Below are 13248 nucleotides of genomic sequence, written 5' to 3'. Positions count from 1 at the left end.
TGATGTCTCTGCTCTTAACTATTTTATCAAGATTTGTCATTGCTCTTCTCCCAAGGATTAAACGTCTTCTGATTTCCTGACTGCAGTCAGCATCTGCAGTAATCTTTTCTCCTATCTACTCTTGAATATATTGGAATACAGCCATCACTGCCTGGGCCACCATTTTTTTTTTTTACCAGCTATAGCTTCTAAATGTTTTCCAAAAGCAGCCCCATATTGAACACATTACAGTAACCCAAGGAGGGGGTGACTAAGGGAGAGTGGCTGTGAGCAGGGCCTCCTGAGATTGTCAGAAGACCATCAATTTCATATTTTAATTCTTTAGGAACCCTTGGGTACATGCCATTTGGACCTGGGGATTTACTTATTTTTAATTTTTCCATTTGGATTATAGTTTCATCCCTTGTCATAGCTATTTGTCTCAATTCATTTTACTCCCTATTGGAAAAAGTCAGCACAGGCTCAGGCATCGTTCCCTTTTTTAAGAGGAATGGCCTTTCTGCTTTGCTTAGTAACAGGAACTTCTGGGCATGCTGAGACCTTGCTGTTAGTAAGACAGATTGCCCCTGCATGAGACATTTTGCTGTTTCAAAGCAAGGTGACATGTCTTGGCAATTCACACCCCTCAAATCAAAAGATATCTCATGGGCCAGAACTTAAGAATGTACCCACTGGCCTGTGTTCATACTGTATTATCCTTTATGATTAAAAACAGAAACCATGTATCTTCTATCAAACGATGTCAATATCTGTGAATTTACCAGCGACAATTTATAGCAGAGAAGAGAAACCCAATGGCTGCATTTTGTCGGAACATTCTAAAATTGCTTGGAATTCTTTCGTGATTCTCACAGAGAACTGATCTAAGATTCTTTCTCCTGGTGCCTCTTACATTATGTATCCTGTTATATATATCAATCTCCGTGTGTCCTTTTGATTAGATTATAGCAGCACACAGTTTATCAGTCGTGTCTTGAAAATCAATTACAACAAATGGCTGGCATAGGGCAGGGTCAATCAGTCTCAACTGTGTCAAGGCATCAGAAAAGTCAGTCGTGTTTCATGCTGCTTTGCAGGGAGAATGCAAACTGCTACTAAAGAGAATTTCTCCTCTCCTCCTTAATTTCCACTTGCCAGTCTTTTGTTAACAATCCTGTAGATACGTGGAAGATTTGACCCACCTCACAGGCTCACCCTACAGGTATTTGGATTTTCAGCATCCACTAAAACAGACTTCATCACAGCATGACAAATGCCACTAAAAGACGTCTATTAATGTCCATTTCTCTCTGGTTATATGTCTGCAAAAATCCCCATGTGTTCATGTATAGTTGTCAGTGCATTTTTTCCTTCATGTAAATTGTCCTCACTTATTTTTTCTTACATTTTTCCCCAGTTCAGTTTATAAAGAAAGAACCATTTTAATAATAATAAAAATGATAATGATAATTTTTAAAGAACCACTATTTTTGACAACTCTAAGTCCTGATTGTGCAGACCTCATGTGTTTTCCCTCTGGAACAAAGGCCATGTTAGTAACAATGAACAGTCAGCAAAGAGAATTTTCAAGTACTTTTCCATCTTGGAATAATTGGTGCTGAGTTCTTATTTGGGGGAGAAGGAGCACGATTTCTTCCAAAGGGAAATTATTATAGTAGATCAGAACAAAACTTTCTCTAGAGCCAATTTTCATCAGGGAAAATCTGCACACACACACCCCCAAGATCATAGAAATTTACATTGAAAAAACAATTTGTTGTGGAATTTATGTTAACAGCTAGAAATATTTGAGGAAGTAGTATCCAAATTTTGTATGTCAGGGAGAGTTACATTTTTAAATAGATTGTTAAATTAAATTCTTCAAGTTAAATTAAATTCTTTGTTTAAATTAAAATTTAAGATTTTGTTTATTTATTTATTTATTTAAATTAATTGATAATTTTATTTATAAATTTAATATTTAAATTTATGTTTATTTAAATTTAAATTAAATTAAATTCTTTAAATTAAATTAAATTCATTCTTAAATACATTCTTAAATTAAAGAAAAAAAGTTTAAAATTCCATGTTAGAACAAAATAGTGCATATGGTACAGCTGACCAAATTTCTACCGAATCACACATTCCTTGTTTATTCCCACTTTAGTGAAAATTTTAAGAAGTGGCATAGTTTTAATTGAAAGAGATTATTCAGTTTTGTGAAGTGACTGGGATGGCAGAAGCTTAAAATGGATATAGATTCTGTCTTGCTTGATCCATTTTTGGAATGTACTTGCGATACCAGATCTTGCCATCAGATACCATTTGGAGAATGAATGAAATGCTTAATGGACATCTTTTTTTCTATTGATCATATAAAAAATGTTCCTTGGATTGCCTTTAGAGAGGGAGAGACCATATAGTTTCCTTAGTGGTTCTATGGGAAATGGTAAAAAAACAAGTAATTTTGATTAGATAAAACACATTATTTTCTAAGATCAGACAGAAATATTAAAATTGAAATAAGAGAGAGGAAAAATGTACAACATAATCCACCATTGAGGAGTCAACAAGTGCAGTGTTATTACCTCTTAATATATTTAACTGGCTTATTCAATCAATGCCTAGCCCAAACATTAATGATTAGTTCTTCATATTGATCTGCTAAATCTTACTCCATCCATCTTGCTCCATCTTCCTTTCTTCCTCCCCTTATATATCTCCATAAAAGGGGATATATAAATCATTGGAAGAATCAGCTTTAAATAATATAAGGGTATCAAATCGTTTATGTTACTGAATGTATTCTTTTTGCACATAGGAAAGAACATTTAATCTGTATGAATATTAAAAAAAAAATCTCTCCTGAGGGCTAAAGGTAAAACACTGAGCCACATGACAGTAAAATGCCCTTCTCTGGTTTATTCATGTGAGGTTAAATATGTAGTTGGCTGGAGATACACCTCTCCTGTCTACACTCTTCCTAAATAGTGGAAGACCCATGCTAATACATTTGAAGATAAATATCCAATAACTATTCTTCAAGTGGTCTAAGTGCAATCAAAAGGTGAGAAAAGAACTTGAAATTACATGAAGCTCCTTCCAGTGCTTTTTGGCAGCCAAACTGAAACCATCCTAGATTAGAATCTCCCAATTCTTTCGGAGAAAATTAGTTAAGCCAGTAATGGGAATGATAGAAATGAGTTTCAACCTGAATGGAAGACATCCCTGGTTTAATATGCAGGCATGAAAACATCTCAGTGCGATGTGCTCCCATAAATGGACAGTTTGCAAGGGCCAATAATGATAATCTCAGCAGACTTTGATACCACTGACTATGATATCCTCATGGATAGATGGCAAGGGTTAGGGATTGGGAACTCTGTTTTAAATTGGTTCCTCAGCAAGCAGTTCCAGTCAGTAACAGGGGAGAAGATGTAATCCTGATGGCTACTGATTTGTGAAGTTCTGTGGGGCTCAGTTCTCTCCCCTGCTACTTTTAAATATCTACATGAAGTCATTCTGAGAGATCATATGTTGGTTTGGGGTGTAGTATGCCACCAGTCACTGGAAGATTGTCCCAATATTTCCACAGCCTTTTCTTCAAAATCTGATTTTATACCTTTGAAGGTTACATGGGGAGCCCTAATGGCGTCCTTGAATATTTCGGCAAGATCTAGGTACTATAGGTTGTGACATTGGTCTTCTACTGATCTCTTGTCCTCAGAGCTAGCTTGTTCTTCTGCCAAATTGTTCTCCTCTTTCAGCCTATCCAGTAGTTTCCCAAAGAGGTTCTTTACGTAGCATTTCCCTGGAATATTCAATAACCTAATAGGCTTGAAATTGATAGGCCCAGTTCTCTCTCCTTTCTAGTAGTCTATGAAAACCCAGTCCCACTCTTTCAGCACTTGTTTTACCTGGGTTGGGTGTAAAGATGACTGACAATACTGAGACACCCCAGGCCACATGAACTTTATATAGTAACTTGGATTAAATTTTGGTGGATGCCAAAATATGGTCCATTCCACATTTCTCACAGTTCGTCCTTTGGTATTGCTCTTAATTACAGATGTAATTAGGTTGCAATTGTAAATCAATAGTTCATTATACTACTGCAGGAGGCAGCACAATTTTTTTTTCCCCATTGGTTACTAAAATTTGTTTAATTTCTGTGTTGTCCAGCCTCCCTTGAGGTCTTTCAGTCTCCTGTTCCTCATTTATTAGGACAAACCCCACTTTGTGTTTTAGAAAATGGAAGTATCAACAGCAATTTATTGACTACACTCCTTTTAAATTAAAGCACTATCAGCACAATGGGGAGAAAAAAAAAATCCCAGCGTCTCCTATACCTAGCCCTAGCACCAGGCACTGTGATCATACGTGTTACTCAAATGTTATTGACGAGAGAAGAAATAATGCTGACCATTCAAGAAGATATTTATAATTTTAATAAGATGTCAGATATTTCAGATCCTTTGAATTGTGTTTTTTTTAAGGTTGCATGTGGCTGTTTCTTTGACCTGCACAGTCATTTTTATCCTGATATTTCTTTTTAAGTTTTGTATTTCTATTTTTCTGTAAAATCTGACCGGCTTAGATTGGCTGAGTCCCTTTGCTCAAACATGGAGATGTTATTTGTTTGTTTGTTTGTTGTATTTCTCCACTGCCCTTCTCTTATACAATGACTCTGGGCGGTTTACAGTTTTTCCCATCTGCTTAAGCAAATAAATAATGGATCAGCTTTGAAAATCAATTGATAATAAAATATAAGGCGATCCCGCTAAATGAAAGCCTCACTGTGCACAGCTGCTGTTGTGTTAACTCTTATTGGCAGGTAATAGTTTTTCCATGATATTGGACTTACCAAAGAGACTTATTACCATGTAGCAAGTAATACAACACTGGCTGATAAAAAAAAAAACAAAACAAAACTGTGCAAAATGCATCTGAGCTCTTAGGAAAAGATAGTTAAAAGAGGACACTTTACTGCATGCTTCTGCATTTCTGGGAAAGTTATATTTTCCTTTTACCAGTTAAAGGGCTCTTTTGGGAGTTGGAAGGTCTGAAAATAACGTAGTTAATTTACTAGCATAGATATCATTACTTGTGTAGCAGTGTGGTTGAGGGAAGGTCCCAAGCTGCAAAGTCCAATTCACATTTAGCGTGTTGTCAGTTGCCTTTGCTATACTCCAGTTGTATGATAGCTCAGTTCCATTCTGTTGGCATAATTCCATTCCATTAGAATTTTGCCTAGTATTCTGCAAAATTCTGCAACATCTGATCCCAAATATACCTGGTGGGTACCAGGCACTGTGTGAAAAATGTTCTTTTGTTATCTTTCTATATTGTTCTTACATCCACTTCACTTCCAACTATAATATACAGATTCTAAATAGCTAAGTTACTGGGACAGACAATCTGATGCTCTTCACCTCTTTTGGACTATAGTACCTCTCAGTCCTAGCAAATGTAGGTAATAGAGTAATAATAATAAAAGAGTAAACCAAAACACTCAAAGGTTTCAAAAGGTTTCAAAAGTTTATTGCGGTCTTGGACCAGTACAAGGATGATGCTCTGTGAAAGTATACATAGTCTATTTTAAAATAATAGGGTCTTAGAATGTTAGAGAGCCAATCTGGTGTAGTGGTCCTATTTTTTTTAAAATAATTTTTATTAAAATAATTTACATATATAATAAAAAGTACATTCAAAGAAAAAGATATAGTAAATGTGAAAGAGGGGGAAAAAAAGGAAAAAAAGGAAAAAAGAGGCAAAGAAAAAGGGAAATAGAAGAAAAAGAAAACATAAAACATAAAAAGAAATATAAACAAATGGCTTCCAATCTTCTTCTCAGCAGTTACAGGTAGTCCTCACTTAACAACCATTTGTTTAGTGATGGTTCAGACTCATAACGGTGTTGGAAAAAACAGCTTATGGCTGGATTTGATCTGTTTGGATAGAACAACTTCTTTTTCTCTCATTTTAAGGATTAAAGTAGATATGTTCCAGCAATTTCTAGGATGGAGATAGCTGTATATCAACATTTTGCAATCACTCAAGGCCACCAAGTAGCTTACCAAGTATTTGTTAATTCAGAAGAGTGTGAGGGGACTGAGCAATCAACTCTTGTGTTTGAAGCTTGATTTTTGTCTACAGTAAAGATTCTAATTTAGCCAAGCCAAGTATATGAGGTTTCTTTCAAGTCAAATTGAAAAGTTAACATGATGGTGAATTGTCTGAAGATCTGTGATTTACAGTAGGATCCAGGTGTGAAGCCTGACATTTATAAAACAGGGAAGTCATAACTCTAACCTCTGGCATTCTTTGTCTTCCTCACAGCATGTATAGAGCCACTTTTGAACATTCCCAATTTCTTTCTCATCATATTGTTGTCTGCTTGATTCTCTGACCCATCTGAACTTTCTCTTAGGACTTGATATCCAGCCTCATGGCTTTTGGCATTAAGCATGTGCATGAAACAGAAAATGTATTTTGCTTCAAGTTCAGAACAAAACAGCTCTACTTGAAACATTTTGTCAGGACAAAAATTGAAGTTCTTAAAGTGTTATGTGCTCAGAAGGAACAAAACTCAAAATATTTTGACTGTTCTGGCCATAAAGGAAATGAGAATCCTGACATTTGGTGCCTTGTTTTTCACCCCTAGAATTATAAGAATAGGTGGGTTGGCCATCCATACTGAGTGTAACTGGCCACCCTCTTAAAATATTTTGCACATGTCTATCTGGCATGCCCTTTGAAGGTCAGAATACCTATGCCCAGAGTCCAAAGGATATTGATGGAGAACAGCTGTTAATTATTCACACCATAACATCTTAAGGGCTATTGTTATAGGCTTCATCTTTCATTCATGGTTATTCAAACTGGTCCCGTTGAAGGTCCATCAAATATAAGACATTCATTGTATGGACTGCAAGACATATCATTAGATGTACAACATGAAGTGTTATTCTGAAGGGTGTGTTTGTGCATTTATGTATTTGTGTGTCACTGGGATTATCATATAAATCCAGAAATGCAAAGCATAAAGTGAAGACAGTGATAACATCATATTAACTTTGGTCATTTATAAAATAACTTTTAAATTGTAATATATTCTTTCTTTAAAAAGCTGATTCAAGTATGTGATATGCTCAGATACACTTCAATATTTGTCCCTGTTTGAGTTCTAGAATGCAGAGTTGAGCACCTGATAATTTATGCTCAAATGATTATTGTCTATATCAGTGTTTCTCAATCTTGGCAACTGGAAGATGTATGGACTTCAACTCCCAGAATTCCCCAGCCAGCCATGCTGGGGAACACTGGTCTATTTTTCCTTACTTTGTTTGTAGCTATTGACGACTAAATCTAGGAACTTCTGCAGGTAACTGTATAGTAAAAGGTGATAATATTAGTTCCTCTTATTCCCCTGGGGTTGGAATGACAGCCACAAACTCTTTTAATGGAAAAAGATAAAAACCCTTGGGTTAACTTCATGCTCTTCCCAAAATTTTACTTAGCTTTCTTCTTCCATTGTTACAATTTTACATATTTTCACCTACTAATTTGGGTGATAGCCACTGATGTTTTCTGGACAACCACTGCAATTGTACTGTTTTGTCTGTAAGTCTGTTCTGCATTACAGGTTTTCATTAGAGAAACTAATTACCACAAATAATTAAGCATCTTCTAAATAAAACAGAATAAGGACATAAAATAAGCTAGAGAGTTTGGGTTGTAATTTATTTCCCTCTCGTTAAATTAATTTTCTTTAATGGTATTGAAATTTAAGGGGTGACATAATAGTCTCATATATTTATGGCTGTACAGAAAAAGCTAATTTGAAAATCCATAATTTATATCTCCTACAAGAACAGTCTAATGGAATGCAGTCAGTTTTGAACAAATCTAGGAATTAGTGCTTCTTCCAGCCAAAATCAAGTATTTTTACATCCCTCTTATTATTTTTTATTAAGTATGGCTTTATGTATTAACAAATGAAATAAATACATTCCCAAGGCTTCAGTTCTTTGCATTTTTCTGAGCCAACCATATGTAATTAAAGTTAGTGAGATATGCAAATATAAGAGCTCAAGTAAATTGACTTGCCTAATACAGCCTTGTTTGAATGTATATTTCAAGAGCGGGAACCTATAATTCTTCAGATGTCAGTTCCCAGCATCTCTTGCCATTACTTTACTGGCAGAAGCTTCTAGGAAATAAATCATTTATTTATTTTATTTATTAATCAGATTTACATCCTGCCACAATCATGAATAGATTCTTGGCAGCTCACAAGATATAACATAAGAATAACGTAAGAATACATAATAATAACAATAACAATAACAATAATAATATACAAAAACATACAACCCAAACAATCAACCCTCGAGCTCCCTTTGGAAAATCACCATTTTCAGCTGCTTCTGAAAGGAGACTAAAGTTGGGGACAATCAAATTTCTAGTGGGAGGTCATTCCAGATAGTTGGCCCAATTACAGAAAATCCATGCCTCCAGGCTTCAGGCCACCTGATCTCTTGAAAACAGGACAACCAGCTGCTTCTCCTGGCACAGTGAAAGTGGTTGGGCCAACTCCAGTGAGAAGTTAGATCCTGCAGGTAATCTGGTGCCAAACTATAAAGGGTTTTTCTGTGTTAAAACCAGCACTTTGAATTGCACCTGGAAGTGAATAGGGAGCCAATGCAGGCCCCCCAAATACCTGCTGGTCTGCACCCATGAGCACCTGGGCCACTTCATTTTGCAGCATGTGAAGGTTCTGGGTGGCCTTCAAAGGCAGCCCCACGTACAGTGTGTTGCAGTAGTCTGGACAAAAGGTATGAAATAATAGTCCAGCAATTACTAGCTTACAAATGCCATCTTTTTCACCCATAATTTTATGTAAGCAGCACAGGAAGGGAATTCTTTTTAAATTATTCTTACTCTTTATTTTTTAAAAAATTAAAAAAAATGTTTATTTTTTATTATGTTTACATCCCACTGCAAGTGAGTTGCAAGATGTACAGGAGCACACTAAAACATCCATGGCAGGCCTAATTAAAAATGCCTAAAATCAATAAAACCAACAAACATAATTGACCAAAAACATGCACCATTCTGTTGAAGCAGTGTATGTATCAGTGGCTAATTCTTGATTATAAACACTCTACAAAACAACCTCTGTTCAATACATGATTTTGCATCATTAAAAGTATTGTTCTGCAATTATCAAAGCAGTAGGATCAGAGCAATTGGAATTTAACAAAAGCAGTATTGTTTTGAGACACTTTTTAAATGTATTTTTAATTTATTCTCTCAGGTCATTGGTTAGCCACCTTTCAAGACCACAGATTTTACAAGGCACCTAAAAGCATAGAGAGAATATAAGTCCCTTTAGAAGTAACAACAGGCTATTTTTTTCCTCTGAAAACTGTTGCAGGAATATACAGTTGCAATGATCTTATAAGCAATGATGCCAGATAAGCTTATACGATTGAAAACAAAATCCATACACCCCAGTGCTTAGCAATAATTATTGTGTATTTAACAAGCAACCCTTTGCAAGCTAATACAGATCAAAAGTAAGACGATAAAATGAGAAGCTATGGTCTTCCTGAAGACTTTGTAGTAACTTTCAATTTATATTGTGTTGTTTGTGGTCTTGTTACTCATTTTTAAGTTAAGTTCAGTACTGATTCCTAATCTCTTAATGAAAGATAGATAAAGTTACCCATAATTAACTAATTAATTAATGATATTTCAGGAAACTGTAGCCTCCACAAGATTTTATTTATCTCTATTCTATTTTTTTTCCATGTTCTCTCTTATTCTTGATATTTTCTTCAAAGTCTGCAGTAAATGAAAATGAAAAATTGTGCATTAAAAAAAAAAAGATACCATAAACTTGATCTACTGTAAATTGCTGAGAGGAACAGCAACATGTAAAACATTAACACAGTCCTCACCTAGATATTCATGGGGGTGGTTGGCCCCACGAGGGTGCCAAGGTTAAGACCTTCCCATCTTGAATTTTATATTTTACATTTTACATTCTATATTTTATATTTTATACCTTGTATTTATATTTGCATTTTTTATGTATTAATATTGAATTGTGAATGATTTGTCATTTTTTACTATTGTAAGCCACCCAGAGTCGTTGTACATGAGATGGGCAGCAGAGGAATTTAATTAATTAATTAATTAATTAATCAATTAATAAAAATATTGTACTGCTTAGGCCATGAAAGCTAATGAAGATTTGTTTTCCCTGATTTTTTTTTGTTAAAGGGGGAGAGTTGTAGTCAATCCCAATTTGTATGAAATTACTCATCTGCAAAAGTTAATTCTCTTTCTTCTAATGTAATGTTGTCATCAGGGCTGGCTCTGTTGTTAGATAGGAGATGGCTAGTATGTCATTCACAGAGGAGCACAGTATGGACACTCTGATGTTGTGCCCAGCCCAAGAACAACAAAGAGTCAGTCCATTCAAACTCCAGTCCTTTATTTGCTCATGCTGTATAGACAGAATCTTGCCAGACTAAAGCTACTCTACCAAACCTCAGGGGAAATAACCTGGGAAGGCTCTAGGGCAGGGCTACTCTGAACCTCTTTGTCTTCCCAACCTCGTTTCCTGGACTGTGTCTCCTCTTATCTTGTCCTCCTCCCTGGATTGTGCTCCCTCCTTCCTGAGAACCAGCGGCATTGCCGAAATCCACCACATCACCCTCCCTTCAGAGACACATTCCATAACACACAACTGCCTTTTAATCTTATATCCCACCACTCTCTCTCTTTTTTTAAAATTATATTCATTGAATTTTTTTAATTTTTTTTTTATTATTTATCAAATTTATCACCACCCATCTCCCCCACAAGGAGGGACTCTGGGCAGTTTACAATAAAAACACTTGACTACCAAATAATATAAATACTTTACAATAATATAAATAAGTAATAAAATGTAAGTATTGAAATATAATAGAATCCAGATGGTTAAAATTCTCTCCCTATCCGTAAGCAGAACAGAGGAGTTCTAAGGAGCTAGCCATCCCCAAGAGGAACTATTTTCATATAATAATATGAAATATTATTATATTTCATATAATTTATATATTCATGTTACGTATATATCATATAATTTTCATATACTAATAGCAAACCAAGAGGAAAAAGGGAAAAAACACAGAAAATAAAAAGAAAATCAAAGTTAAGAAACTTATAGATGACTTCCAACCTTCTTTTCAACACATAATTACAAACTGATTGTCCCTCCTCCCTCTTAAATAATTTACGTGTCTCTTCACCCCCTCGTTTAGTCTGCATCTTTCTTGGTCTTCAAATCCATAATCATCAATTCATTTTTTTTCTTCTTTCAACAAAAAGTCCATATAAGGCTTCCAGTCTTTCAAAAAAGTTTTTGTTGTTTGTTCTCTGACCAAACAGGTCAGTTTTACCATTTCTGCAAATTCTGACAGTTTCACAATCCATTCCTCCACTGTGGGAATTTCATTATTCTTCCATCATTGTGTATACAATAAACTTGCTGCAGTTACCATGTACAGTATCAGTTGACCATGATTTGTTTTTCTAGTTCATTATCCTTAAGTCCCAATAAGAAGAGTTCTGGTTTCTTAGCAATATTAATCATTAAAATCCTTTGCGTCATTATATGAATTTGTACCCAGAATTTCTCAGCTTTCCCACAAGTCCACCATGCATGATTCAATGTCCTCCCATGCTTTTCACATTTCCAACACTGGATTGAAACACCTTTATACATTTTTGATAATTTCCCTGGTGTCATATGCCAATGGTACATCATTTTATAGAAATTTAATAAAAAATTATAGATGTGCTTTGCAGAGTACAGAACTTGTTCTCATTGCTCCCATAATTTTTGTAGATCTTAGTAAAAGATCTACAATTTGTGCTTGTAAAGAGGCTGCTCTGCTGTAAATCTGGATCCAATTTTATTGAGAAGTATTTGGCATAATTAGGATTAAGATCTTATCACTGAATGCGATGAGTTGTAGAGTGAATGCTGGTAGGTCAATCTTCATAGATTGGGAGCTTCAGCCTCAAACTCCTTCCATTTGGACTGATTACAAATGTTGCTGTTACTTAGGCATCAGGAAGGAGTATGGTTGGGTACAAAGGGATTTGGAAAAAATTATTCAAATCTTCTGATTTTCTTAGAACATTTCTAGGAAGTTTTATACAATGTATACTTTTAGAAAATTATTTGCTGTTCAGTTCACCTGCAAGAGAAATACCTTATTATATAATGAAGAAATGTTCCTGACTAATGTTATTCTGTGGTATGACTAAATCAGAATTACAGGTGACAAATAACATCAGGCTTCGGATGACCAAGAAAGCCTTTTGTCAAGTTCCCTGTTCTCAAACCGAAAGGAGTCAACTGACTCCCTTCCTGGTGTCACTCCATGCTTCAAAAATGATTCAAGAGATATTTTGGAACTCTGCTGTTCATTAAAGTAACCTCATCCTTCCTGTAGGCCCTGTGAAAGCCTCAAAAAAGATATGTCTGTGTTAATGAGTAGCAGAAAAGTGTTGGGTTCATGATCATGTGAATTCTGAAGAACTTCTGAATCATTTGGGAAGTATTCACAACCCTATTGTTATACAAGTTGCCATGTAATTCCATATCCCTGGATGCTACTGGGAAGAAATATACTTCATGAGATGTTTAGTATGTTGTACCCCAACTTATAAAAGAAGAAACATGGCACAGAACTGCCAAATCATAGCTCAAATTTCAAAGTTTTCTTTGTTTCAAATGACTCTTAAGATGAAGTACAGGGCTGATATTGTGGGAGAAGCAAGCCCAGAGTCATGATGGCAAACCAGTACTAGCACTGTAATTCTTTAAAACTGGCTTAGATTTCTAAAAATGCTTTTAATCAAAAGACACCCTAGTAATTTGAAAAGGGCATTACTGATATGAAAAGCATGTTTGGAAATTTGGAGTCTGCATGCTATATTTTGAACCCAATCATTTGTGTTGTAATAGAACCTTAGGATGGAGTGAAAAGATGTGAATAAATGATGAAGGATGAAATGATTGTCAGCAAGCAATAGATCCCCCATTCTTCCCTGAAATGGTCTGTTCTTTTAAAGTACAGCCTTATCCATGTTATGTGAAAGTTTATCCCTCTGTATTAATTCAACCTAAATTTCAGGCACATATGTATCTGACTGCAACTTTATCTGTGTGCCACAGTCCCACTATCAAATTTGAATATGTGA

The 13248-nt window shown here is 35.2% G+C and overlaps 1 protein-coding gene across 1 annotated transcript in view; it reads left to right on the top strand.

Moving 5' to 3' along the window:
* CACNA2D1 (calcium voltage-gated channel auxiliary subunit alpha2delta 1) overlaps positions 1-13248 on the top strand; it is a 416604-nt gene that overhangs the window by 295877 nt on the left and 107479 nt on the right. The window lies entirely within an intron of this gene.

This window comes from Candoia aspera, chromosome 7 (assembly GCF_035149785.1).
Source record: "Candoia aspera isolate rCanAsp1 chromosome 7, rCanAsp1.hap2, whole genome shotgun sequence".
NCBI classification, from domain to species: Eukaryota; Metazoa; Chordata; class Lepidosauria; order Squamata; family Boidae; genus Candoia; species Candoia aspera.
Note: the sequence above shows the minus strand (reverse complement) of the source record. Positions and strands in the feature narration are given on the sequence as shown.